We start from the raw sequence: 27,394 nt of genomic DNA on the forward strand, positions 1-27,394 counted from the left end.
GAAAGAGATTAACTAGGTATCGCCTTCTTTATTTGACAAATTATATTTATATATATAGGGAGGTGAAATGGCATTATCTGGTGCTATTAACAAAATATGATAATAGTAGAGTAGGTCCAAGAACTTTGTTTGTTAGTAACAATCCCGGCCACCTTAAACATGTTCTCTTCTTTCTAGTGAATTACAATAGATTTGACTTCGATTTTACATCTTTTACCTCTCCAGAATTGCCAGAAGCCAGAGAGGAGAGGCTGTTGCAACTCCGGGCCTCCATGCCCAACCAATAGAGAGACCAAGCAAGTGATCCTAGTAGACACACAGGTACACTTGCATTTATATGTACAAATGCCTATATATACATGTATGACTAGTCACATAGATGACAGAATCATAGAATCACAGAATTATAGAGGTTGGAAGGTATCTAGGGATCACCAAGTCCAAACTCCCTGATAAAGAAGGTTCCCTACAGTATATAAAAGTGTCAAGGTGGTTCTTGAATATCTCCAAAGAAGGAGACACCAGAACCCCTATGCGCAGTTTGTTCCTGTGCTCTCTCACACTCATAGTAAGGAAGTTCTTCCTCATATTTGTACGGAACTTCCTGTGTTGCAGTTTCTGCCAGTTACCCCTAATTCTGTCACCACACACTACTGAAAAGAGTCTAGCACCATCCATTTGACACTTGCACTTCAGATATTTATTAACAGTGTTGAGATCACCTCTCAATTTTCTCTTCTCCAGGCTGAGCAGTACCAGATCTCTCAGTCTTTTCTCATAAGAGAGATGCTCCAGGCCCCTAATCATCACTGTGGCCCTCTGCTATACTCTAGCTAGAAGATTGCTTTCTTTTTTAACTGGGGGGGCCAGAACTAGACACAGTACTCAAGATGTTGCTTCACCAGGAGGGAGTAGAGGGGGAGGATCATATACCCCAATCTGCTGGCCATGCTCTTTTTAATGCAGCCCAGGATACCACTGGCCTTCTTGGATATAAGGGTACACCACTGGGTCATGGACAATCTGGTAATTAGGTCCTTCTCTGCACAGGTCCTTTCCAGCAGGTCATCCCCTCTCGCAACTGAGCTCAAATCCTCTTTCTAATAGCTGCCTCTTGATGCCAGCCTTCCCAGTTGCTGGCACTTGGATATAGGAGTCCCTAGTGCTGCAGCCATACTGCAGTTGCTGGTACAGATCATTTCGAGCACACATATGTATACATACACAGATCTCACTCTTAGAGACTCTTAAGCCTCACTGTTTCTTCAGCAGCTGTCTGGGACTCCCTTAGTCCTTCTGATGACCAGTTCCATGGCTTCATCCACAGAAAACCACACTCATTCTTACTCACAGGCCGCTTCATCTATTTGCTTGCTAGACTAACTTGACCATCACTAGGTCTCACAGGTTCTCTTGCACACCTTCACTTGCACCAGTTGCTGGCATTACAGACACATGGGCTGCTGACAGCAGGTCTAATTCTAATTGCTGGCACTTGGAACTCTCCCTGACACACACATAAGCACTGATACCTACACAAGAGTGAGAATCCTTCTCTCAGGAAAACAAAAATGAAGTTTAATCAGAAGACAGCACAGTATGCTGATCAGATGCAGGACGTAATCAGATCAGTGTGCTGACCAGTCAATTACTTAAATGAAACAGGCAGTTTTATTCCAGTATATTTGTTTCCCTGCACTTGTTCCTCCCCATGTTACCTAAATCTAATATTTTTCCCTCTTTAGTTCCCTTTTTAAGCATCCCAGATGCCTAAATCTTGTTTTTCTTCCCTCTGCTTTATGTCTTTGTGATCTCAGAAGAAACATTTCTGAATTATTGCACATCATACATCATACAAGTAAAACTTTGCTTAAATAGACAAGAACTAGCTCACACAGGGGTTTGACTGTCTTTTTTTTTTCTTTTTTTTTTTCCCCCTAAATTATTAATGTGGGAAATTTTTAAATGTGTATCACTAATGTGATCTTTGAGCATGTAACTGATGAAATCCTGCCTAAAGACCCCCAGGAAAGTGATTTAGAAAGACAATTCTTTAAAATAATGTCTGTTACCTCTGATTTTCCCATGCTGTTACCAGTTAACACAGTATGTTCATTTATCATTGAACTCTTATTAACTCACTGCAGCTATGACCTGACCTTAACAAAGTTACTTCAAATTGCCAACTACTAAAATGACTGTGTACTGTAGTAGTAACATCTTATTAAACATGAGCTGCTTTTCAGATGTGAAAAGATACTAGATATTACTTTTATAATTTCAGCATATAGTCCAAAGATAGTTTGCAAGTTTAGTAGATTTTCTAGGTAAAAGTTAATGAATTACATACTTTATTGAAATTAATCTTTTATGTCTATGTAAACAGATTTTTTTCTCTCTCTCTTCCTCATAAATAAGCACAGAATTTGAAGGAGATATACTATATCTTAAATATTACAATGAAAACAACCACTGATTTTACTAATTAAATGATAAAAATGGTCAAAAAATCTACCAATTTCTTATTTGATTCCTGCTACAATATATGTGCAGTATTGACATGCAAAGGTCACAGAACTTATGGCCAAAAGAATGGCCTCTAACCTTTGAGGTTATCTATTATATGGAGACTCCTATATAGAATGAGCTAGAAGATATGATGAAATAATGATTTATTGTGCAGTTAGGACCGATCCCAAAGTTTCTTCCGTAAACACAAGTACATCTCATCCCTAGGGAGGTGACTGTATTTTAAATGGCACTAAACAGGAAACAAAATCATTACTTATTTTTTATCTTTTGTCCCTGCAAGTAACCTGAAGGCTACAAGAAATGTTAACTTAATAAGTATTGCCACAGTACCTCCCTTTGTGACTGCCTTGGATATAGAAAGTGTTCTAAGGGAACTCTTTTTTTAATTTTTTTCCTTAATCTCACTTAAGGAGTGAACATATTGCAACATAACTGTATTTTCCTGAATAGTGTGGGTAAAATTATCAATTTTTCTCTGCCTAAAACATATTTTGGCTTTTTAAACTACTTCATGTCTTGCCTAATGTTAAAGATAGAGAAGAAGGTGAAGTATTGCCAGAGTTTCCCACTTACATTGTAATGAAATTTGAAAAAAATATAATATTCCAGTGTGATGGAGGTACAAAAACCAGTTGTGATCAGATCTAGAGTTTTTTAACACAGAATGGTAAAAACTTAGTTGTACTTGTAGTGGCTGTGGACAGCCATGCAGCAAAAATGTAATCAAGATCTAACAACTGAAATTCCTTTTCCCAAACCTGAATATACTACCATAAACAGTGAACCAAGAAATTAATCCAGAATGTATTACAGTAAAAGGACAGGCATACAGAAATGGAATAATGATCCTCTTCTCTTCTCATAAATCATTTTTTTGTTTCATTTTTTCTCTTTATTTAATTCTAGAAAAAATAATATCCAACAGAAAAAAAAAAAAAAAAAAAAAGGAGAAGAAGAAAAAAGAAAAAAAAGATTTTCCTGAGCATTTTTTTTCCAGTTTTTGAGGCAGATTATCAGCAATAAAGGGAAGCTAGAAGTCACTCCACTTGCTTCTGGAGCTGGGAGCCAGTTTGCCAGTGCCACGTAAACTGTTTTTTTTGTTGTTTTTTTTTTTTTTAATAATTAAGAGACTTAGCAATATTTATGGAGACAACAACTCAGTAATAAGAAAATCTGCAGAAACCAAGTTCTTTTACTACTACTATATTACAAGAGAAGACCAGCTCTAAATTAGGAAAACTAAACATATCCTTACATCTTTCGAACTTAAATCTACGTCAAGTGATGTGGGATTCTCAAGGAAAAATATGCCATGAAAAAAAGAACGTCTTGGAAAAGATCTAATCTTTACCTATAAAGGCTGCAACTTGAGCTCCAGTTGCCACATTAACGTAAATAACTCTTTTCATAGAGATTCACTTTCTATTTACATATCCTGAAAGGATGTAAAACATATTTGCACATACTGAAAGACATGCCTTTCATGTCTAAATTTGTCTAATATTTAACAAAAGATAAAGTATTTCCCAATTGTTTACTCATATTTGAGAATACGTTTTCATTTTTTCACATTTTCCTATTTTCTTTCTGCTTTCAATGCTGTAGTGAATAACAAAATCACAGATGTACCTGTCATTCTCCCCACCTCAAACAACTTGTGTTAGATTATGTGTGACCATTATGTGGGACTCCTACAGATTAATACATTTCAAATTTTATTTCTCATACAGTGATGTTATGGATGAAAAGTATTTGGGCATAATTACTTGTCTATTTTATGCACATATTAATGGAGTATAAATGTAATATTGTGAAGCACTGTAATTTTGTAGATGGTTCTTTCAGCATATTCATTGTAAATTTAAATTAAGAGACTGTCTCTGCTATGAAACATATTTGCCAATTACAATCTGACATTTATCTGTTCAATTAATTGATTCATCTTGAATGTGAAATATGTAATTATGTAGGAGTAAATCACAGTTTAAATAATGCAAAGAAACATGCGGTTATGAGCAGAAGATTTTCATCAATCCCATTACCACTATCTTAGCTCCATGAAACTGCCAGAGCTTTGGGAATGTAATGGTTCTCAGTCTCATCAAGCATTTCTAGTGCTAATAGGCTAATAGATCCTATTGAAATTGTAGTTTTTCAGATTTCACCACTATAATATCAGCCAGAAAAATAATGAGGTCATTCCAAAAGTAATGTCACCTATTTATTTCCATGGAAACTATAACAGATTCAAAAAGCACAATAACACTATTTGATAGAGCAAGTTTTCATCTACAAAACACCATTTTTCAACATGGTCACCACCACTAGCCATGCATTGTCTCCAGTGATAAACAAGAGCCTACCTGCAGTGCTCATCAAAATCTGTACCAACAGAGGGGACCCACTTTTGCCATTGATGAAACACAACACCCACCACGTCACTGTGCTCACATTCACTGTCTGGTCTCCATAAACATTCAGCAAGTGTCAATGAATGTCAATGAGTGCAATTTTTTCCATATGGAGGAATTCTTTTCTACACCTTTGCTTCATACACACTTCCATATCGGATGTCATTTTATCAGACTGCCCCTCTGCTGTTGTGGGTTGCATGGCAAAAAAAATTTAATGGAATATTGGTGGGAAGGTTCAACCTCTGCCATACCACCAGCATCCACTTCTGATATTGTGGGCCAATGTAACAAAAAAAGGAAGGATTACTTTTGGAGCAGCCCTCATATATTGTTGGAAATTGCAAAAAGCAAACTCAGAACTTCTTCTCAATGTATCTTGTGTTCTGTTTGCTCTTTGAAGGTATTGTATAGAAGCACTAAAAGGTCATATAATAGGGAAGCCTTAATGTTTTTTTATGGACAGCAAAATAGAATAATATACAATTTTTTATGTTTATGACAGAATAATGTAATTGTTTACTTACAATTCACTTGGTTCCAGGCTAGAAAAAAGGAGAAATCTACCAAATCAGAGAAGTTGATGGATTATTCTGAAAAAGTGACACTGTCATCATTTTATCAGGTTACTGTCACACCAATTGACAATATGTACATTTGCAAGTAGGGATGATACAATATACTTACAAGTATGGATGATGTTCTTTATACAGCTATTATGTCATAGACTAGGGAACCCTATATAACTGCCACACAGTTTTAATCCACTGGACACTTAGTCTATGTCAGGCAAGCATGGCTGTTTAGAGAATTATTCTAAATTTCTTATACTACTTATATATGAAAATGGAATTCACAACATAATTACTTTAGAAATATGGTAACATTAATGATTAAAAGTCCTTTTCTTACCTACCCTGGAAAATAATCTCAATGAAGACAAACAGCATTTTCCTTTATTGCATTCTGAAGGTAAATAGTTTTGTTTGTTGATATCGACATTGTGATGATTTATCAATTACATACAGTAAATATGTTCGCTCCGGTGAGGAGAATGTCCTTTTGACACTGTGTGAGGAACAGAAAGTAATAATGTGACTATAAAAATAGTGAACTTGCCAATACACTGGAATATTCTTCCATATATTGAATTTTGGAAGAAAATAAAAGATGCATCCAAAAACCTCCAAGAGGATGAACAAAGAAATTATATTTTATTATACATTTCATGTGCCTCAGTTTTCAATGCAGTTTCTATTGGCTCAATTAATTTAACGGATACAGACTTTATGAATCTTTTTAAAGCAGAAAGAAAGTCAGACAAAGTAACAATTTTTCTCAGACAAACCTATGTTAGATTGTACTATTAAACTATTCCTTGCTAAAATATCTTAGATAGCTGTTAGTATTGGTCTTCTAAACACACATACAGAAAAAAAACCCCAACTAAATATATAGATACATGTATAATACTTAAAGATGTTTCTGTATTGTTTAAGATAAATGTTTAAGATAACTGTACATAGATAAACTTTTCATGATTGCAGATATGTCTTGATAGTTACTTATTACTCCATGTAGACTAACATTTATTTTGTTTGTTTCAGAAGAACTAAAATGCATTTTATGTTGTAGTAGGCGCTTGGCGGGGATACGTGCTGTACGGGATAGGCCTCTCCCTAAGCATAGTGAAAGGGTGCTGTTGTGCTCAGACAGGCTGTCCTTGCTAACAAAGTAAACAAGATAAGAAGGTGAAGGAATGAGGAGACAATAGGAGCCAAATAAGGAATTGTGGTAAGGAGCTAAGATCCAGTACGGACGAATCGGGACAGGGCATGATAGCTCAACTAAGGTATATAAGCTCTGTGTATTAGTGTATAAACGTCATTTTGCAGCATCCCCATATTGGTGTCTGTGTTGCTATGGTCCTAGCAAGCTCTAATCGCTAGCCCCTGACGATGCAGCTTGGGACTACGGTGGTTGCTGGCGGTAATAATTTTATTAAATAAGAGTAAAATGGATCTTTCATTTTCTTAATCTGTCATTGTATCAATTCTGATATGAATTAACCACATTTCCCCTTGTCCTATTGCTACCTGCCCTAACAAAAAGTCCCTCCCCACCTTTTCTGTAGGCACCCTTCAGGTACTGGAAGACCACTATAAGATCCTCCTGAAGCCCTCTCTTATCCACGCTGAAGAGCCTCAGCTCTCTCAGCCTGTCTTCAGAAGGGAGGTGCTCCAGCCCTCTGATCATCTTTGTGGGCCTCCTCTGGACCCGCTACAACTCCATGTTCTTCTTGTGTTAGGGGCCCAAGAACTGGACACAATACTCCAGGTGGGCTTTCATGACAGCAGAGTAGAGGTGCAGAATTAGCTCCCTCAACATGCCTGTCACACTTCTCTTGACACAACTCAGGACATGATTAGCCTTCTGGGCTGCAAATTCACATATCTGGCTCATGTTGAACCAATATCCCCAAAACCTTCTCCTCAGAGCTGCTTTCAAGCCATTCTCTGTCCAACCTGTAGCTATGCTTGGAATTGCCCTGACTCAGGTGCAGGGCCTCATGCTTGGCCTTACTGAACTTCACGAAGTTGGCATGAGCCCACCTCTCAAGCCTGTCCAGATCCCTCTGGATGTCATCCATTCCCTCTAGCATGTCAACAGCACCACTTGGCTCAGCGCTATCTGCAAACTTGCTGAGGGTGCACTTGATCTCACTGTCCATGTTGCCTACAAAGATGTTAAATAACACTGGTCCCAACACCAATCCCTAAAGAAGCCACTTGTCAATGGCCTCCACTTGGACATTGTGTTGACAGCAACTGAGTATGACTATCCAGCCAATTCCTTATCCAGTGAGCAGTCCATTCATCAAATCCTTTTTTCTCTAATTTGTTGATCAGAATGTCATACGGGACAGTGTCAAACACTTTACAAAAGTCCGGGTAGATGATGTCAGTTGCTCATCCTTTATCCACTGACACTGTAACTCTATCATAAAAGGCCACTAGATTGTCAGGCATCATATTTTGGTCACTGAAGATAACCTTTAAAATTGAAGTAAAAAAATGTTTTTGTTTTTGGTTATTTCTAACATGAACTAGTAAGGATCCTCAAATGTCTGCTTCTTGAGTGACACAGTGATGGCAAAAAAATCTAATTATATTGATTGATACAGTAGCATTGAGTGAGGTCACCTGATAGTAGATGCACAGGAAAAAGTTATGGGCTTCTAGGTGGCAGGGAGTTTCCATTGTCTCCACCGAGCATGGCACCCTCACCAAAAAAAGAGCACCACAGCTCCTCTATTTCAATTTTTGCTTTCTTGCATTTCATATAGAACCTCTCTGATGGACTGTCTGGTATGAAAATTCATAGAGTTTTAGAGGTGAATATGTGGGAGAGCACAGGGCAAGAATCATCTGTGTGAGTCTTTTTCTTGGTGATTTTGTCTACTCAGTGTGTGGGAACAGAGATAATACAGCTTACCTTTCTAGAAAGTGTGTTTAATTTGTTTCTATATCATTTTGAAAATATAGTGAAAAATTATTAGCTGGTGTAATTCGTCATAACTACACCAAGTGACTGGGTCATACCTACTTAGAGTAAGTCTCACAGGATGCTTTCATAAGCACTGACTTCATAACATTTTAAAGGTAAATCAGTTTTAGAATTCCAAGCAACCAAGATTTAAATTCTTAATGCAGAAAGTTTCTCATCTTTCCAGATAGAAGGTGATATGTTTTTGTTGTTGTTGTTTGTTTATTTTTAAATAAAAAGGGTGTTGAATAATGTAATAATAATACTACAGATTTGAAAAGCCTAAAGAGAGAACTAAATTTAAATTATGTATCTCTTTCACAGAATTCGCAGTAGCCAGAATACTACATTGAAGATACACTAATGACTACTAAGAAAAATTTTACTTCCTGTAGGTTGCCTGGATTGCAACGTGGAATTGCCATTCACAGTCCCAGGGACCAGACTTGAGATGACTCTCAAATCCCACTGGCCTGAGTAATAGTCCTTAAAATTTCAAAATATTGTCCTTATTATTTTTGATAGTACAGTGAAGTAAAAGAAAACACACCTAAGAATTTGTAGTCTTCCATGACAACTGAAGACATTATGTCCTGGGAAAAGCATTAGGTAAGGAACATTAAATCTGCAACACTTGAAAAACTAGAAGTCAAGCATTCTATTTGAAATGTCATAATATCATGCATACTGAATATCCGAGTATTGCTATATTTTCCTTTTTAAAGGCACAGTTGAAACTGTTCTCTTCCAATCATCCAAATACTAGCTCCATGGTTCATGCTTATATAAAAATAGAAAAGTAAGACCTATAACACACAAGATTTTTTGTATGCTGGTGAGTTTTTAGACCTAAAACAAAACAAAACAAAACAAATGCAGGAGACAATTAAAGGATTTGGGGAAAAAAAAAAAAATATCAAGCATTAAAATGGTATCTCTTTTTGAACACATTCACAAGGGTTTATCCGGAAGTAATGTCTCTCGTTTTATATGTTGATCCATGATATCAGAGGCACTCATAGTTTAATGAAGTATAAAGCAGTAGCAGGATTTAATTACAGATTTTACTGGGAAACCTTAATGTTGCTAGTTTCATCTGCAGGAAAACCTAAACATAATTCCTTTGCACATTTATGATATAGTCTATCTATCCCTCACAGAGCTGAAATATTCAAATGGCGAATCAGTTCAGCACATAGTCCCTATAGTTTTAATTCACTAGTGGCATTTGATACAAGCAAAAAGGCCAAGCTAACTTGACGCAGAGGATACAAAAAAGATTTTTTGGAGATGCAGCTGATTGTCAGTGAAATCCTTTATACCATTTGAAACTGTACCTCTGTTTCAGATAAGCAGCGAAGTTAAAGGCAGTTGAATAGAGCCCTTCCTTCAAAACAAACAAAAAATCTACATTAGATACCTTCAAATTTAGGTGGCTATGGAGCCCAAAGTCTCTCCATCAAGAAGAGGAGACAGGAAACTTGAATAAATGAAGACTTGCACGTTACACTGAGGAATAAGAAGGAAATGTACAGGTTGTGAAAGGAAGGATGAGTGGCCTGGGAAGAAAACAGGGAATCTATCCAGACATGCAGAGATGAGATCAGGAAAGCCAAGGTGCACATGGAAGGGAACTTGGCAAGGGATGTGAAAAAGAACAAGAAGGGATTCTACAGATACACTGGTCAGAAGAGACAGATCACAGAGAGGGTACCCCCCTCTGGTAAGTAAGAAGGGAAAACTGGCTTCCTCAGACATGGAGGAGGCTGAGGTACTCAACAAGTTATTTTCTTCAGTCTTCATTGGTAGTCAGGTTTCCTGTCTCTCTCACATCCTTGAACTTCTAGACATGGATTGGAGGAGTAGAATCCCTTCCACTGCAAGAGGGGAGAAAGTCAGAGACTGCCTTATGAGACTGAATGCGTACACGATCATGGGTCAGTATGACATGCATCCCAGGGTTCTGAAGAAGCAGTCTGCTATGGTTGCCAAGCCACTCATCATCATATTTGAAAATTTATGCCTGTCAGATGAAGTCTCCAGTGACTGGAAAAATGGAAATGGTGAGCCTCATGTCTGTGCCTGGGAATATAATGGATCAGATCCACCTGAAAGAGATGCTAAGATGCAGGTGATTGGTGGTAACCAACATGACTTCATCAAGGGTAAGTTATGCCTGACGAACTTGGTAGCCTTTTATGATGGAGTTACAGTGTCGGTAGATAAAGAAAGGGCAATTGATGTCATAACAAGAAGAAAATACAAGAAAAATAAATGGGGTTGCACAGACTAAATTTAACTTTGTCTCGGTTGAAACCAGGATAGTCAAAGAACATATTTATGAGTGGAAAAGAAGCAACCCTGATGTCATACAGTTATAGGAATTTTGGCTGGCCTCAGAGGTCCTCTAGTTCTGATTGAAGAAGGACTGTCTCTAAGATCTGATTGATTTTCTGCATTGATTTAAATGCTTTTATATGGATTGCAAGAGGAAATTGTCCATTATCTTTCCAGTTTCCCTAGTCTACAATTTCCTGGATCCTTATTCTTTCCAAAGACAGACATATATTTAGGCTTCTGTAGATGTCAGACACTTTCTTGAATGAACAGTAAATTTAAGAACCCATCAGCTTTTTCAGCATCCTCAAATACATCATGTCTGGCCCTCATGGGCTAGAATACATACATCCCAATTAATCTCTAACACATTCCTGCCCAGCCCTCTCCTTCCCAAACCAAACTGGTGTCTCCAAAGGTGTGGAAACAGCTTCTGTGTATGGAGGCTTAAACAAAACAAAAAACAAAACACAAAAAAGAAGAATAAAGTATTGATCATGTTATATTTTATTTTTTTCCCATATTGCTAATAACTAATCTGTATTAGCTATTACGAACACATATATATTTCCTCTAAACTGATTTTTGTACCTGTCACACTTGTAGAATCCTTCTGCCCCCCCCCCCCCCCCTGTTTCTACTTAGTGGGTTTTCTACCAAATTTTCTGTTTTCCTTCACAGTAGAATGGTTTATCCTTGAGGTTTCAGAAAGTTTTCTTTGAAAATCAGTCCAGTCTACTTGTCATAGGAGTTTCCCAGGAGATTTTTGCCCAGCAATTTCATAAATAGATTAAAGAACACTCTCCTAATATCCAGTGTTTTACCATGGTACTGTTTACCACTTCAGGCTTCCTATAGATTTTGCATTTATTATCTCATGGTCAAAGCCACTTGGGCTGTCATCTCTGACAAATTAATTTTCTTCTTTGATCTGCAGCTCAACTTGAGTATTGCTCCCTCTTGTTCCTTTCAACATGTTATTTAGGGAATTGTCATTAACATTCTTAAGCTTCTTGTACAATATACCTTTCTGTGTCAACAGCTGTACACACAAGTATTTGTGTGATGATAGTGTCTGCTCTTGCCTTTGTCTCTGTCCTTCACTGGAAGGATTAAGGAAACTTTCTTCAGACTCTGACCTCCTCTTTTTTGTCCTTCAGGCGGATCCTATTAATAACATTTGCATGCAGGTGTTGTGGCCAACTTCCAGCCCAGAACAGAGATACTAGTGACTGTTAGTCATCTGCTTAGTCTCTGTTCTGCTCACCGTGGAGACATGAGATATCCATTTCAGACTCTTCTAACAGAAGCTATAGGTTCATTCATAGAGATAGTGGTGAGTCTCGAATTCTTGTAGCGGGTCCAGAGGAGGGCCACTAAGACGATCAGAGGGCTGGAGCACCTCTCCTACGAGGAAAGGTTGAGGGAACTCGGCTTGTTCAGATTGGAAAATAGAAGACTCCGGGGAGACCTCACTGTGGCCTTCCAATACTTGAAAGGAGCATATATACAGGAGGGGGAATGGCTGTTTATGAAGTTGAATAGTGATAGGACAAGGGGGAATGACCTTAAACTGAGACAGGGAAGGTTTAGATTAGATATTAGGAGAAAGTTTTTCAGACAGAAGGTGGTGACACACTGGAACAGGTTGCCTGAGGAGGTTGTGGATGCCCTGTCACTGGGTGAATTCAAGGCCAGGCTGGATGTGTCTCTGGGCAGCCTGGTCTAGTGGTTGGTGACCCTGTACATAGCAGGGGGGTTGAAACTTGATGATTGTGTGGTCCTTTTCAACCCAGGCCATTCTATGATTATATGATAAGATTTGATGAAATAAAGGTCACTGCACACTAATGGCAGTATATTACCAATAACATTTCAATATTTTAATTTGACTAGAGTAAGTAAGCTTAAATTTTTTTCCGAAGTAATTGTTGGATCCTTATCTATCCAAAATACAGACCTCCAGCCCTGAAGTTCACAAAGTAACTGATAACAGTAATAGATTGTCATTCACTTCATATCAGCTGTGATTTTCAAAAATAGTTGATTACAGAAGACAGAGGTATCTTGTACACTCCCTTAATTTCTTTCTTTTTTTTTTTTCTTAAATATTGTTCCTATTTGATGTTACAAAAGAGCAGCAGGGGAGATCAGTGAGGCAGACATTGTTCCAGACAAAGTAGGTCCTTTATCAAAATATCAATTGCTAAAAATTAGAGTCACTCTATTTCCAACACCAAAGAGAATTTGAATTAATATTTTAGTGCATCATCATCTCATCATGTTTATTTGGTTGCATGTCTAGCAAAGTGGCATTGGATTTTTAAAAAGTCACTAGCTGTTCAGTTGAAAACAGAGAACAAGAACAGATACATAGTTAAAGAGGAATAGAAAGACTGGAGTTTACAAAATATCAAGGTTCGTTTTGATTACTTTTTCAGGATACAATTATCTGTACTGTGCATTCAAATCATACTGCATATATTTCTGGTGACGCTGGGAGTCAAAAATCTAAGTATCTGTTTATGTTTGGCAGAACAGAGGCTACAAATATACATGTGTTCCACACATGTATCTGTGCACACACAAAAATATGTAGAAACCATGGGCATGGGAAAAAATAAATAAATAGAATGGAAGTAAACTATTGCCTGGAATGATTTTTATTTAGCTTATAGGAGGGCTAATGATCATTTCATTATTTTCTTTATTACACAGACAGAAAAACTGATGATAATTCCTGGAGGAAACATAATCATAAACTGAGAAAAAAAAAATCAATTTATTAAGAAATAAAACAAATGACAGCCCCAAGTAGAAAGTCATGACCACTGGCAATATTCTGTCATTCACATTCCCCTGGTGAATTAATTTGCCGTAAACATTAGAAATATCATCCTCCATGTCAAAACCCAAATCATTAGATACATATCTAGAGGATGAAAGGGAATTAGAGAGTTATAGTTTTGTAATCACACTCTTCAGTAACAGAATGCCTTGGAATTCTAATTCATCATTTAAATCAAATGATATTTGTCTATTAAGTTTATATACTCCGCTGGTGCAAAGAAAATAAAAAGGGAAGAGAAAGGAATTTGTCTGAGAAAGAAATGAAGTATTTTATTATGGGGAGTTAGACAGCTATACAGACATTTAATTTACATGGAAAAGGACAGAATAGGCTGCCTTTAGACAGAAAACTATTATTTTCTATTTGTTGTTTGGTTGATTGATTTTGTCTCTTTTATTCTGATATTCCAGTAAGATTCAGTCTTTATTTCTAAACAAAGCATCTGGGAAAACAAGGAAATGTGAGACATGAATAAATTTGAACAAAATTCGCCACCCAAAATTTAATATACTCAATTCTGAAACTGAAATACAGACCTCCTTCATGTTTAATGTTGACATGAATCTGTTTTTAACAGCTTACAGCTTAGCTTTTATTTTATTCCTGGCTTTTCCTCAGTTTCAGTGTAATCCTTTCTGAGACTGAGCTGGAAAAATGCTCCATTAACATATATATACATAGAAATATATAAATTGTATGTGTATATGTGAGTGAGATGAAAATGAAACAGGATTCTTCTAGTAATCTATTAAATGCTTTTTTTTTTTTTTTTTAACAAGCTAGATCTGACACGTTCTACCAACTATGTTTGCCAAGAGAAAAATGAGAACAAAGTTAAAAAGCCTTATTTAAACACACAGAAGTTAGTTTAGTCAGGATGAAAATACCATCTGGTAACCCTGTTGCTGTTGTGTAGACTATATAAATTCATAAAATTTAACAAATCTGCCTAGACAAAAGGTGACAAAGTATAAATTTAACAGATAAATCTTTCTGAAAACTTCTTTTTGATATATTTTATATCTCAGCTTCTTGGCATCTTAAGTTTCCTCTTGAAATGTTATTTAAGTCCATCACAGTGCTGTCTGAATATATATGTATATATATTACATTTTAGGAAATCTTCCGAAAAAAAAAATCTTTTTTAACTTGTGGAATCTGTGAACTTCTACCTTTTCTTTTCTTTCTGTAAACAGAGTAGAATAACACTGAAAACTCATAACAGCTGATTTTCAAAATACTGTATTATTTATTTGATCCTGTTTTATTTCTTCATTATGCCATTTTTTTTATTTTTTTTTTTTCTGTGAAATAAGTTGGTTCCTTATTTCTACAGATTTGTGGTGCAATGAGAATGCTTCATTTATCTGGATACACCATCAAAATCATTCAAATAAAAGCTGCTTTGCCCTAAATAGATACTTATAGTCATATGAAGGATTCTACTTCCAGGAAAGCATTACTCAATGCTCAGTATTAAATTTAATTCCAGATAGAATCATAGAATCATAGAATCACTAAGGTTGGAAAAGACCCACAGGATCATCCAGTCCAACCATTCGTTCACCCTTCACCAATGGTTCTCGCTAAACCATGTCCCTCAACACAACGCCCAAACGCTCTTTGAACACCACCTCTCTGGGCAGCCTATTCCTGTGCTTGACCACCCTTTCAGAGAAGTAGTATTTCCTAACGTCCAGCCTGAACCTCCCCTGGCACAGCTTAAAGTCCTATCACTCCCTCTAGTCCTATCACTAGTCACACGAGAGAAGAGGCTGACCCCCCGCTCACTACAACCTCCCTTCAGGTAGTTATAGAGAGCAATAAGGTCTCCCTGAGCCTCCTCTTCTCTAGACTGAACAATCCCATCTCCTTCAGCCGCTCCTCATAAGGCCTGTGCTCCAGACCCCTCACCAGCTTTGTTGCCCTCCTCTGCACACACTCCGGGGCCTCAATGTCTTTCCTACAGTGAGGGGTCCAATACTGGACACAGTACTCGAGGTGCAGCCTCACCAGTGCTGAGTACAGGGGGACAATTACTTCCCTGTTCCTGCTGACCACACTATTTCTGATACAAGCCAGGATGCCATTGGCCTTCTTGGCCACCTGGGCCACTGCTGGCTCATGTTCAGTCTAGCGTCAATCAACACCCCCAGGTCCATTTCCTCTACACAGTCTTCCAGCCACTCTGCCCCAGGCCTGTAGTGTTGCCTGGGGCTGTTGTGGCCGAAGTGCAGGACCTGGCATTTGGTCTTGTTGAATCCCATCCCATTGGCTTCAGCCCACCTATCCAGCCTATCCAGATCCCTATGTAGGGCCTCGCTACCCTCAGGTAGATCAACACTTCCAGCCAGCTTGGTGTCATCTGCAAACTTACTGAGGGTGCACTCCATGCCTTCATCCAGGTCATCAGTAAGGATATTAAACAGGACAGGCCCCAGCATCGACCCCTGGGGAACACCACTCGTGACCGGTCGCCAGCTGGATTTAACTCCATAATTGCTGCCTGCAATTCAGTTTTCTATGTGTGTGATATATGCCTGAACTTTCACTACACTCAATGAAGAACTGTTTTTGCAATTAATAAAGACTGTTTTATTTGAAAGTAAGCAAAGAAAACAATAAAAACAACAACAAAACTATATCTAAACATTATATGATTCACTCTCGTTTTCTTTTTTTTCTTTTTTTTTTTTTTTTCCCCAGATATCTCACAGTTTGAATTCTAAATTGTAAGTAGAATTATAGTCAGATAGATGAAACTGGAAGGCATCTCTGGAAATAATATAGCACAATCCTCCTGCCAAAAGCACTTCAACAAAACAGATTGCTCAGTCCCCTGTCCAGGTGAGTTTTGAATAGTTTCAGGGATGGAGACTTCAAAACCTCTTTGGACAATGTGATCCAGTTGTTGAACACTCTCACTATAAAAAGTCTATTATAATACAATGTGCTGTGTTATGATTTTTGAGAGGGGGTAGGATTTAGGGTTCAGAACAAACGATTGCAGAACATAAGTCTATAAATTTGGTCAGAAATATCTGAGACAAGTGAGACAACCCTTGTGGTTTCCAAAATGTGACAGTGTACTTACTGTGACCCCCTGCCACCTGACCTTACCCTTCTAAATTTGCTCAGGCAGTAACCATCAGTGGTTGTCATAATGGCTACATACAACTAAAGATAATAATACAGTAGCCAAGAGCTAATTGAGCATGTGCCAACTGAAGTACAGCTAGTATACAAATGTGGCTATGGGTCAGTAATCTTAACTCACTAATAGGGCAAAGTCAAGAGTCTGTCAAAATCTCCTGCATGACAGCAGGCTGCATGCTAGGATATCCTCTTGGCTAGAGACATTTTTCCTGGAGACTGAAAGATTCCTTATCCACACCAGATCTTTGTTAAATGACTAATATCTTGATGAATCTTTACAGGCTTTGCTAAACTGCATCTCAGATTAATTGGGCACATAATCTTTCAGATATAAAGGGCTAAGTAAGATTGGATCTGGGCACATCCAGATTTCTCTGAGAAGGTGTTTGGAAAAGAAGGAGTGCCATGCTGAACCTCATGACTCAATGGGAGAGTCTCCTTGACAATTTTGTCTGATCCTGTCCTCTACTCAGTAAAGAACCAAGAGTACCTTGCCATCAAGTTCTGTTAAATCATTGCCTCAGTTAACACTGAAGGTTGTTAATTCAGTATTTTATATCAAGAAAATATATGGTTACTTCTTTCTGACAAATGAATGTAGTCATTCATCAGCAATCCAAAGTGATGCTAAGAAAGAAAAGAACTGTTTTTGAACTGCAGAACATTCACAGCAAAACGGGCAATTCTAAACCTGGATTTATTTAAAACTGAGTTTCTTTACAAGTGCTGTGTGACTGCCAACTTATTGAGTATTTTGAAAAGTCTATGCTCTCTCTCTCTCTCTTTTTTTTTTTTTTTTTCCTTTTCAGAGATTGTAGGTTTGTCTCCTGCCTGGCTTGCTAGAAATTCCACCTGCATGAGGTGTGAGCAGGTGGATGAGTTGCTCAGTCTGGTGGTGGAAGTCAAGGAGAAGGTGGAGAGACTAAGGACCATCAGGGAGTGCAAGCAGGAGACTGACTGGTGGAGTGACTTTCTGGTGTACCAGAGGGAAGTGTGCCAGGGAGATACCCCCAGAAAAATGGTGAACCCCCTGCTCTATCACAGTTGGTCAGACCTGATAAATGAGGAGGGTTGGAAGAGAGTCCCGGCTTGGCATCTTGGGCGCACACTTTGCCTGTTTGCTCCTCTGATTATTACCCATTATTCAGGCAGGCAGTAATGAAATCACTCAGGCAAGCCTGCCAGTTACCAGAAGAGATTTCAGGGGTTTAGGGTGGTTGGCTGAAAGAGTGGGAGAACAAGTAGCATTTTCCTCTCTGTCTTCTGGAGTGATGAGGGATATGGAATGGTCTAAGAAAACACAGACTTTGAATAAGTGACCGAAAGGTTGGTGCCACCACAGGAACTTTGGGTTCTTTGACTAAGAAGTGGTTTACTCAGCACCTGTCCTGATGGCTACAGATGGGTCTCATGTGTCTCTAAGGGGAAAGCAGATCCTTGCCCAGGAGCTGGAGTTGGCAGGGCTCATTGAGGGAACTTTAAACTAGGTATGAAGTGGGAAGGGGATAAAATGATGCTTGCTAGGGCAGTGCGAGTAGTTTAGAGATTTCAACTAGATTAGATGGGGAAAGAGGGTGGAGGTCAGTGGGACAGAGAAGGGCTTGGTGATGTTGTCATTGTAGGAGATTGCAGGGAAAAACCTCTGGATTGTCCTGTAGGATCTTGTGAATTCCCCACCTGAAATCTTCTTGCATCCCTTTAGGGATAGCTGCACCTGCTGCTTTCCTAAAATGTCTGTATACTAATGCACACAGTATGGGAAATAAACAGGAAGAATTAGAGATCTGCATGTGGTCGCCAGATCACAATCTCATTGTGATCACAGAGACATAGTGAGACAGCTTGCATGACTGGAATGCTGTCATGGATGGCTACGTGCTTTTTAGGAAAGACAGGCTGGCAAGGAGGGGAGGTGGAGTTGCTCTTTGTGTGAGAGAGCAGCTAGAATGTATCAAACTTCACCTGGGGGAGGGTGATGTGCTCCTGAAGACCTTAGGGATGAGAATTAAGGGGCAGACTAGTATGGGTAACACTATTGCAGGTGTGTATTATAGGCCCCCTGATCAGGAGGAGGAAGTTGATGAAGCCTTCTACAAGCAGCTGGAAACAGCCTCGCAATCCCAGGTGCTGGTTCTTATAGGGGACTTCAATTATCCAGATATTTGTTGGATAAGCAACATGGCCAGGTACATGCACTTCAGATGGTTCCTTCAGTGGTGTTGAAGATAATTTTCTGATGCAGGTGGTGAAGGAGCCAACAAGGTATGGGGTGCTTCTGGACCTCATTTTTTCCAGCAGGGATGAGTTTGTTAAGGATGTGAAGGCTGGGGGCAGCTTGGGATGTATTAATCATGGGATGGTGGAGTTCAGGATCTTGAGTGGAAGAAGCAAGCCAAAAAGTGGGATTGCTACCCTGGACTTTAGGAGAGCCAATTTTGATCTCTTCCAGGACCTACTTAGAGCTATCCCGTGGGCTAGGATGTTAGAAAGTAAGGGGACCTGTGAGAGCTGGTCAGCACTTAAACAGTGCTTCTTTCAAGGTCAGGATCAGTGCATCCCTACGAGTAAGAAATCAGGTAATGTTGGCAGAATACCTGTGTGGATGAGCAAAGAGGTCACGTATAAACTGGAAGGGAAGAAAAAGATCCATTAAATGTGGAAAAAGGGTCTGACCACTTGGGAAGAATATAGGAATGATGTTGGGACATACAGGGATGCCATGAGGAAGGCTAAAGCCAATCGAGAATTGAATCTGCAAAAAGAGATAAAGGATAGCAAGAAAGACTTTTTAAAGTATGTCAACAGTAAAAGGAAGACTAGGGAAAACGTGAGTCCCCTACTAAATGACAGGGGTGTTCTGGTTATGGGGGATGCTGAGAAGGTGGAGATACTGAATGCCTTCTTTGTTTTGTCTTCACCACAAAGATTCCTCCTCAGGAATCTTGGACCTTGGAGGTAAATGAGAGAGACTGAGGAATGGAAGGCTCTAGTTTGGTGAGAGAGGAGATGATTCAAGGGTGTCTAGGCAACGTTAGTGTACATAAATCCATGTGCCCCAGTGGGATGCATCCACAAGTGCTGAGGAAGCTGGCAGAGGTGATTGCTGAACTACTCTCTATCATTTCTGAGAGGTCTTGGAGAATGGGAGAAGTGCCTGAACGCTGGAGGATAGCCAGTGTCACCCCAGCCTTCAAAAATGACAAGAAGGAGGATCTAGGAAACTACAGACCAGTCAGCCTCACCTCCATTCCTGAAAAGATGACGGAATAGCTTGTTCTGGATGCCATCTTCAGGCAATTGGAAGAGAAGAGGGTTGTCAGGAGTAGTCAGCATGGGTTCACTAGGGAGAGGTCATACTTGACCAACCTGGTAGCCTTCTATGATGTTATTACTGTCTGGGTGGATGCAGGGAGAGCAGTGGATGTAGTCTACTTTGATTTCAGCAAGGCATTTGACACTGTCTCCCACAACATCTTTATAATGAAGCTGAGGAAGTGTGGAATAGATGAGTGGATGGTGAGGTAGGTAGAGAACTGGTTGACTGGCAGAGTTCAGAGGGTTGTGTTTGGAGGCACAGAGTCCAGTTGGAGGCCTGAGGTGTTCCTCAGGTATTGGTGCTGATTCCAGTCTTGTTCAGCATCTTCATCAGTAACCTTGATGAGGGGATAAGTGCCTACCCTCAACAAGTTTGCTGATGATATGAAGCTGGGAGGAATGGCTGACACACTAGAAGGCTGTGCTGCCATTCAGCATGACCTGGACAGAATGGAGAGTTGGACCAGTGAGAAACCAGGTGCAGTTTAACAAAAGCAAGTGTAAAGTCTTGAACCTAAGGGGAAATAACTGCATGCACCAGTACAGGCTAGGGGACCATGTGCTGTCAACAAAACTGCATTTTGCGGGAAAGTATAAGCTAGCTTTAGCATAAAAGCTCTAGATAAGCTTTGAACATTTTCAGAGTACAGTAAAGTTTTGAGGCTTGTATATAGCCCTGTCTTATTTAATTTAATTTATAGATATAGACAGCAGAACTCAGAAAGAAACTAGAATTCTTATTTCTCAAGCAGAATAGTTACAGGTATTAAAGATCCTGTTATACATATTTAATAGGATGCATAAGAAGTACTGCTTAGGGAGTAATAGTAAGTTTTTTCCAAGGTCGCAAATTTGAATTCTTTCCTTCAACTCTAGCGACAGTTTTTAAATCTGGCTTTTTACTTTTTAAAAAGTTTTAGATTTTTGCTTTATTTTTTATTTTTAATAGAGTGCAAGTCTAGTGTGCTGTGGACTTCAGAAGACCTTGACTATAATCCCTATTGGATGCAGGATTCATTGCCTTGCTCAAGGCTCTTTCAGAGCTGCCAGAGATCACATCGTTTTCTACTAATCTCTTAGGGGTGTTCAAGAGAATAATTAGTTAATGTTTTGTGAAGCACTTTGAAGATGAAAAGTATTATGTAAGTGTTAGGGATTATGAGGAAATAGCTGGAGAGGGAAACTGGAGTTTGATGGGTAGCTGAAATACAGCTTTAAAATGTCTCATCTGTTATTAAGAAAAGAGCCTTGATTCTTTCTGAAATATCTGTGATCTAGTTTCCAGAACAGTAAGAAAAACCTTTAAAACATCAACCTACAGCTTTTGATCCTGATGAAGGTCATATATTTCTTCTCTGTTCTTTCCCTTTAACTAATTGTGATAAATGCTATGGAACTTGTTCAAAGGGCGTTTGCTGCCTTGCTATTACCTAGTAACAAATATAAAACACTGTAAACTTGCCTGACTTCCTGAAAGCTAAAGGAAAGGAGAAAAGTACAGGCCAAGTTCTCCAGAGGAGAATGGAAAATACTTTGAAAGCATCACTGTAGCAGTTGAAGCCATTTCAGTACCTTCTCACTTCATGCTTGAAATTTGTTAAATAAAAAAAATTTAAATTTCACTATTAATAAATTTCACTATTCGTCCCTCAGCATTTATTTATTTATTTATTTATTTATTTTGAATGGGCCATTGCATTTTGTTCACATGCTCAAGTTACCACAACACATTTCTGTCTCGCACATAAAGTCTCTGGGTCAGATCAAAGTGGCTCTCAGAGCAGAATTTTAACTTTCAAAGACAGGAGAGTCTTAGAAAAAAATGTGATGCCAACTGTGATGGGGTATGCCTTAGCAGCTGAAAACACACTCAAATAATCTGTGGTGGTTGTAAGGGATGTGTTTGGTCTTTATTAGGCTGCCCAGAGATGCAGTGAATGCCCAGTCCCTGGAGAAATTCAAGATCAAGCTGAACAGGGCTCTGAGCAACCTGGTCAACCCAGCTTTTGACACAGTCTCTCACAGTATTCTCCTGGGGAAACTGGCTGCCCGTGGCCTAGACAGGTATACCCTTCTTTGGGTAAGGAACTAGCTTGAGGGCTGCTCTCAGCGGGTAGTGGTTAATGGAGTTAAGTCCAGCTGGTGACCCATTACAAGTGGTATCCCGCAGGGGTCCCCTGATCTTGTTTAATATCTTTATTGATTACCTAGATAATGGGATTGAGTGCACCCTCAGTAAATTTGCAGATGACACCAAGCTGGGAGGTGGTGTTGATCTGCCTGAGGGTAGGGAGGCCCTTCAGAGGGATCTAGATAAGCTGCATCACTGGGCTGAGGCAAATGGCATGAGGTTCAACAAGGCTAAGTGCCGGGTCCTGCACTGTGGCCACAATAACCCCATGCAGCGCTATAGGCATGGGGCTGAGTGGCTGGATGACTCTGAAGAGGAAAGGGACCTGGGGGTGTTGGTTGATGCTCGGCTGAACATCAGCAGACAGTGTGGCCAAGAGGGCCAATGGTATCCTGGCCTGCATTAGGAATAGTGTGGCCAGCAGGAGCAGGGAGGTAATCATCCCCCTGTACTCAGCACTGGTGAGGCCACACCTTGAGTATTGTGTTCAGTTTTGGGCCCCTCACTCTAAGAAAGACATAGAGGCCCTGGAACGTGTCCAGAGAAGGGAAACAAAGCTGGTGAGGGGTCTGGAGTACAGGCCTTATGAGGAGTCCCAGGCTGAGCGAGCTGGGACTGTTCAGTCTGGAGAAGAGGAGGCTCAGAGGAGACCTCACTGCACCCTACAACTTCCCGAAGGGAGGTTGTGATGAGGAGGGGTTTGGCCTCTTCTCCCTGGCAACAAACAGGACCCAGGGAAATGGCCACAAGTTGTACCAGAGGAGGTTTTGATTAGACATAAGGAAAAACTTTTTCTCTCAGAGAGTGGTCAGGCACTGGAATGGCCTGCCCAGGGAGGTGGTGGAGTTGCTGTCCCTGGCAGTATTCAAGAGACACCTGGATGAGGAGCTACAAGATATGGTTTAGTGGTTTGTGGTAGCAAGGGTAATGGGAGGACAGTTGTACTAGATGATCTTGTAGGTCCTTTTCAACCTTGTGATTCTATGATTCTATGGTCTACCTATAGATGTCCATGTTCATTGCAAGGGAGTTGAACTAAATTACCTTTAGGAGTTCATTCCAACTCAAATTATTCTTTTATTCTATGATTATGGGTGGTTATGGGTTGTTACAGCTGCATTTGATTGCAGATAACAACATTATAGCCAAGGGCTATAATCAACAATTTTATTCTACAAATAGGGAAACAGTGAGTATTAGGCTGAACTGTTTTTTCCTTCTGCTTATGAAGCAACATCAGCAAGGGATGGACCTTTCACTTTTCCTGAAGGTAAATCACATCCTGTTTCTCAGAGATATCCTGCCTCAGATTCTGCTGGAGACTCTAAAGTGTATAAAATCAACCCAAGCATCATAAATGACTACATATTTAAACAAAACAAATGAATAAAAAACAAACAAACAAACAAAAAATCCACATGCCATGAATAGCCGAGGCTCCTTGGTTTGTTTAGCTTAAAGAAAAGACTGAAAGGAGGCCTTATGGCATCCTACAGCTTCCTCACATGTGGAGTGGAGGGACGGGCATTGATCTCTGCTCACTGGATGACAGCAACAGGACCTGGGAGAACAGCATGCAGCTGTATCAGGGGAGGCTGAGGCTAGTTGTTAGGAAAAGATTCTTCACTGAAAGTGTTGTTGGGCCCTGGGGAATAGGATCCCGAGGGTAGTGGTTGTGGCACCAAGTTGCTGGAGTTCAAGAAACATTTGGATAGACATAGAGTTTGAATTTTGGGCAATCCTTTGTGAAGACAGAATTTTGACTTGATCCTTGTGGGTCCCTTACCCATCATGATATTCTTCAGTTTGATCATTCTTCATTTTCCATCGTTACTATGTCTATTCAAAGTTTCATTCTTTTTGTATATAACGGGGAGACCAAATCAAAATGAAAAGACAAGAACTTTGTGTATTTCCACATTTCATGAACATGCACATTCAAGTTGTATGTGTTTTTTTGTTTTTGTTTTTTTGCTAATAGTTTCAAAAGTGTTAGAAGCAGGCAAAATAAAATATCCACCCTGAAAAATGCTTTAAATTATCACTTCTAATTTGTTCACAAGAGAGAACAAGAAAACTATCACACCTCAGCCTGCCTAGGTGATAAATGCACTGAGTTCTTAATTGGGTTACTTGTAGCACCACTACTAAAATCACATCCATAAACTAATGATATGTTTGAGCCAGTGAACTGTCTTGATGACAAAAGAGCCACCCCTATGAAATGTTGATCAGAGGATTAAGTTGGCTTTACTAATACATCTTATTGTATATGGATGATCATGCTTTCTGTCTGAGAGTAGCTGTAGATCCTCAGTTAGCAAACAAAAAAACAGTACTTACATTACTGTATGTCCTCCTGGGCATTTATTTGTTTGGCAATCTGGAAAATTCCTTTGCTCTATTAATTTATTTTCTCTTTTGAAATACCTCAGCAATTATTGTCCACAGTAATAATATTTTTCACTGCAGCCTTGCAAAGTTTGTCAGATTTTATTTCATCACTTATAATTACATTAAGCAAAAATGTTGATTTTGTTGTAAACTCAACACAAATGCAAGAATAATCACATAAGCATAATACTGTGACTGTCTTTATTTTTTCCCAACTAGCAGAATATTGTAGGATTGTGAGAATGTTAATTTAATCGTGAAAATTCACCCTGTTTAGTCCTGCATGTCAAGAGATGAAGTACATAATTCATATTAGGAAGGCAATACAAGGTCAGCAGAAAACTTGCTTGGCCAAGTGATTTTTCTCTTAACTTTGATCAGTGGCATTCAGTATGAGAACAGGTAGAGAGTACTCTCAGTAAATTCACAGGCAACATGAAATGGAGGGCAGTGTTAGGGTTACGTTAGATGGCCGTGTTACCCTTTAACAAGCTAGAGAAATGGCTTGACAAGAACTTCATGAATTCAGCAACAGCAAGTGCAAAGTCCTGCACTCAGGGAGGAATAACCAGCACATGAGAATAGTAAATTATTTCATCTGAATCAAACATAGTTTATCTTGGACAAAAACATTTATTCTGTCTAGCCAAGACCTTGCTAACACATTTTAGATTTTACCTTATTATTGACACAGATTCTGGAAATTTATTGGCAACACTAATTGAACATTACTGTTGTTAGTATAATTTTTTTAAGCCTCTAACTTTGGGAAAGTATTCTGCTCTTGTTGACAGCTTTATTCCAACCCTAAGGCATCTGTGATAATTAATAACTGTGTCAGATCAGTTCATCCTAAGCAGATGTGCTATGCAGTGTTTTTCCTTATCTCCTGTGTTTTCTACCTTGGTAAGTGACCTTTATTAAATTATGTTTCAAGCCAGGTATTCATGACATTCAGATTCTGTAGGGCAAGCTGAGAATGCCATTATCTGTACTCGTACAGGAAGGTATATCATTCTCACTGTATCTAATTCTCAGGCCTTTTGTTTTGTATTTTACTATAGATTTCAGTGGAATTAGTATTAGGAACAAATCAGGATAAATGATTCCTGTATAATATTTTATTTTCTCCTTTATTTATTTTCTCCTTTATTTTTCATTGTACTATATGTTAAATATTTTTATCTGCTTGGTTGTTAGAAAATTATTCCCCTTAAACCTGAATAAGATTTTTTTTTTTTTTTTTTTTACTTTTTCTCAAGTACGTTTATTGTCTAATCTAGAAAATGATTGTTTAAGAACTATGCATCAGAGGTGTTCTGAATATATATATATAAGTATATAGATATATATAGGTATATAGATATAGATAAACATAAATACATATTTTCTTCCAAACCAATACTGTTGAATCATAGAATCAATTAGGTTGGAAAAGACACTTATAATCACCGAATCTAGTAGTGATAGGTCTAATAATGATAGGACTAAGGGGGATGGCTTTAAACTAAAAAAAAAAAAAAAAGAAATTTGGGTTAGATTTAAGAAGAAATTCTTTAATCAGAGGTTGGTGAGGTACTGGACAAGGTTTCTCAGAAGAGCTATGGATGCTCCACCTGTGGATGTGTTCAAGGCCAGGTTGGATGGGGCCCTGGGCAGCCTGATCTAATGGCTGGTAACCCTGCCCACAGCAGGGGGTTGGAAATAGATGGTCTTTGAGGTCCCTTCCAACCTAGACCATTCTCTGATTCTATAATTCCATGATACTCAAGTACAGGCTGAGAGATGAGTGGCTTTTGTCCCGGATGGAAAAAAACTACATTGCACTGCACTCATAAGAAGGAAGAGGGAATATATTTATTACTATAATATGGACACAATATAGTGATCTAACAAAGTTTAATTGAAAAAAGGTGTTGACTTATGATTTGAGTTGGCTGGATATACTTGATTATTTACTGCATAGAGGGTAGAGTAAACACACTCATAAAGGAAATATTCCCATTGAGTCACAAGGTTCAGAGTGGACCCTCTGTTTTCTGAACCCTTTGAACCATGTAAGCAAGGAACCTAAGTGCAGATGGATTCATATCTAGCCCTAGATTTGATCAACAGTTAAAGTCTAAAGAATTATATGCACACAATCAAAGATGTGATTTTAGTGAAGATAACAAACTTAACACAAAGCCTAAAACTGTTAGTCACTTACTAAGGATCTGTATAAGCAAGGCATATTGATGTCAAGATGTAAAGAGTCTTTGCACAGGCGTAACCTTGAGAGGTGTCCCTGCTTAAGGGGAGATCCTGTCATGCAGCCAGATGCTGTGCGGGAGAGCTCAGTGTGCTCTTGGGATGATTGATTCATAGTCATAGGTTGCTTTTTAGGCATATACGTAATTGTTCCTCAGCTGTTGAAACAGGTGTCTGCTATCAGTTTTTTCCGTTTCTAATTTGAGACAGTTTTGTGGTCATCACCAGTACTGTTGCTCATTGTCTTCCAAAGCAGGGCCTTGTGTGCATTGCTAGGCCAAATGAAGGAGCTGAGGGAAGAATGGACAGGGAGCTGTGAGACACTGTACAAGAACTACTTTTGTCTCAGAGATTGCTGTTGTTTGCAAGGATAACTGGAGGTATCCATGCCTACACATGGGTGTCAGAAACAAGGAAGATAAGGCGAATGTCTCAGTGCTTATCACCTTCCAAGCTACCCCCTAGATACAG

Source organism: Gallus gallus, chromosome 1 (genome assembly GCF_016699485.2).
Source record: "Gallus gallus isolate bGalGal1 chromosome 1, bGalGal1.mat.broiler.GRCg7b, whole genome shotgun sequence".
NCBI lineage: Eukaryota > Metazoa > Chordata > Aves > Galliformes > Phasianidae > Gallus > Gallus gallus.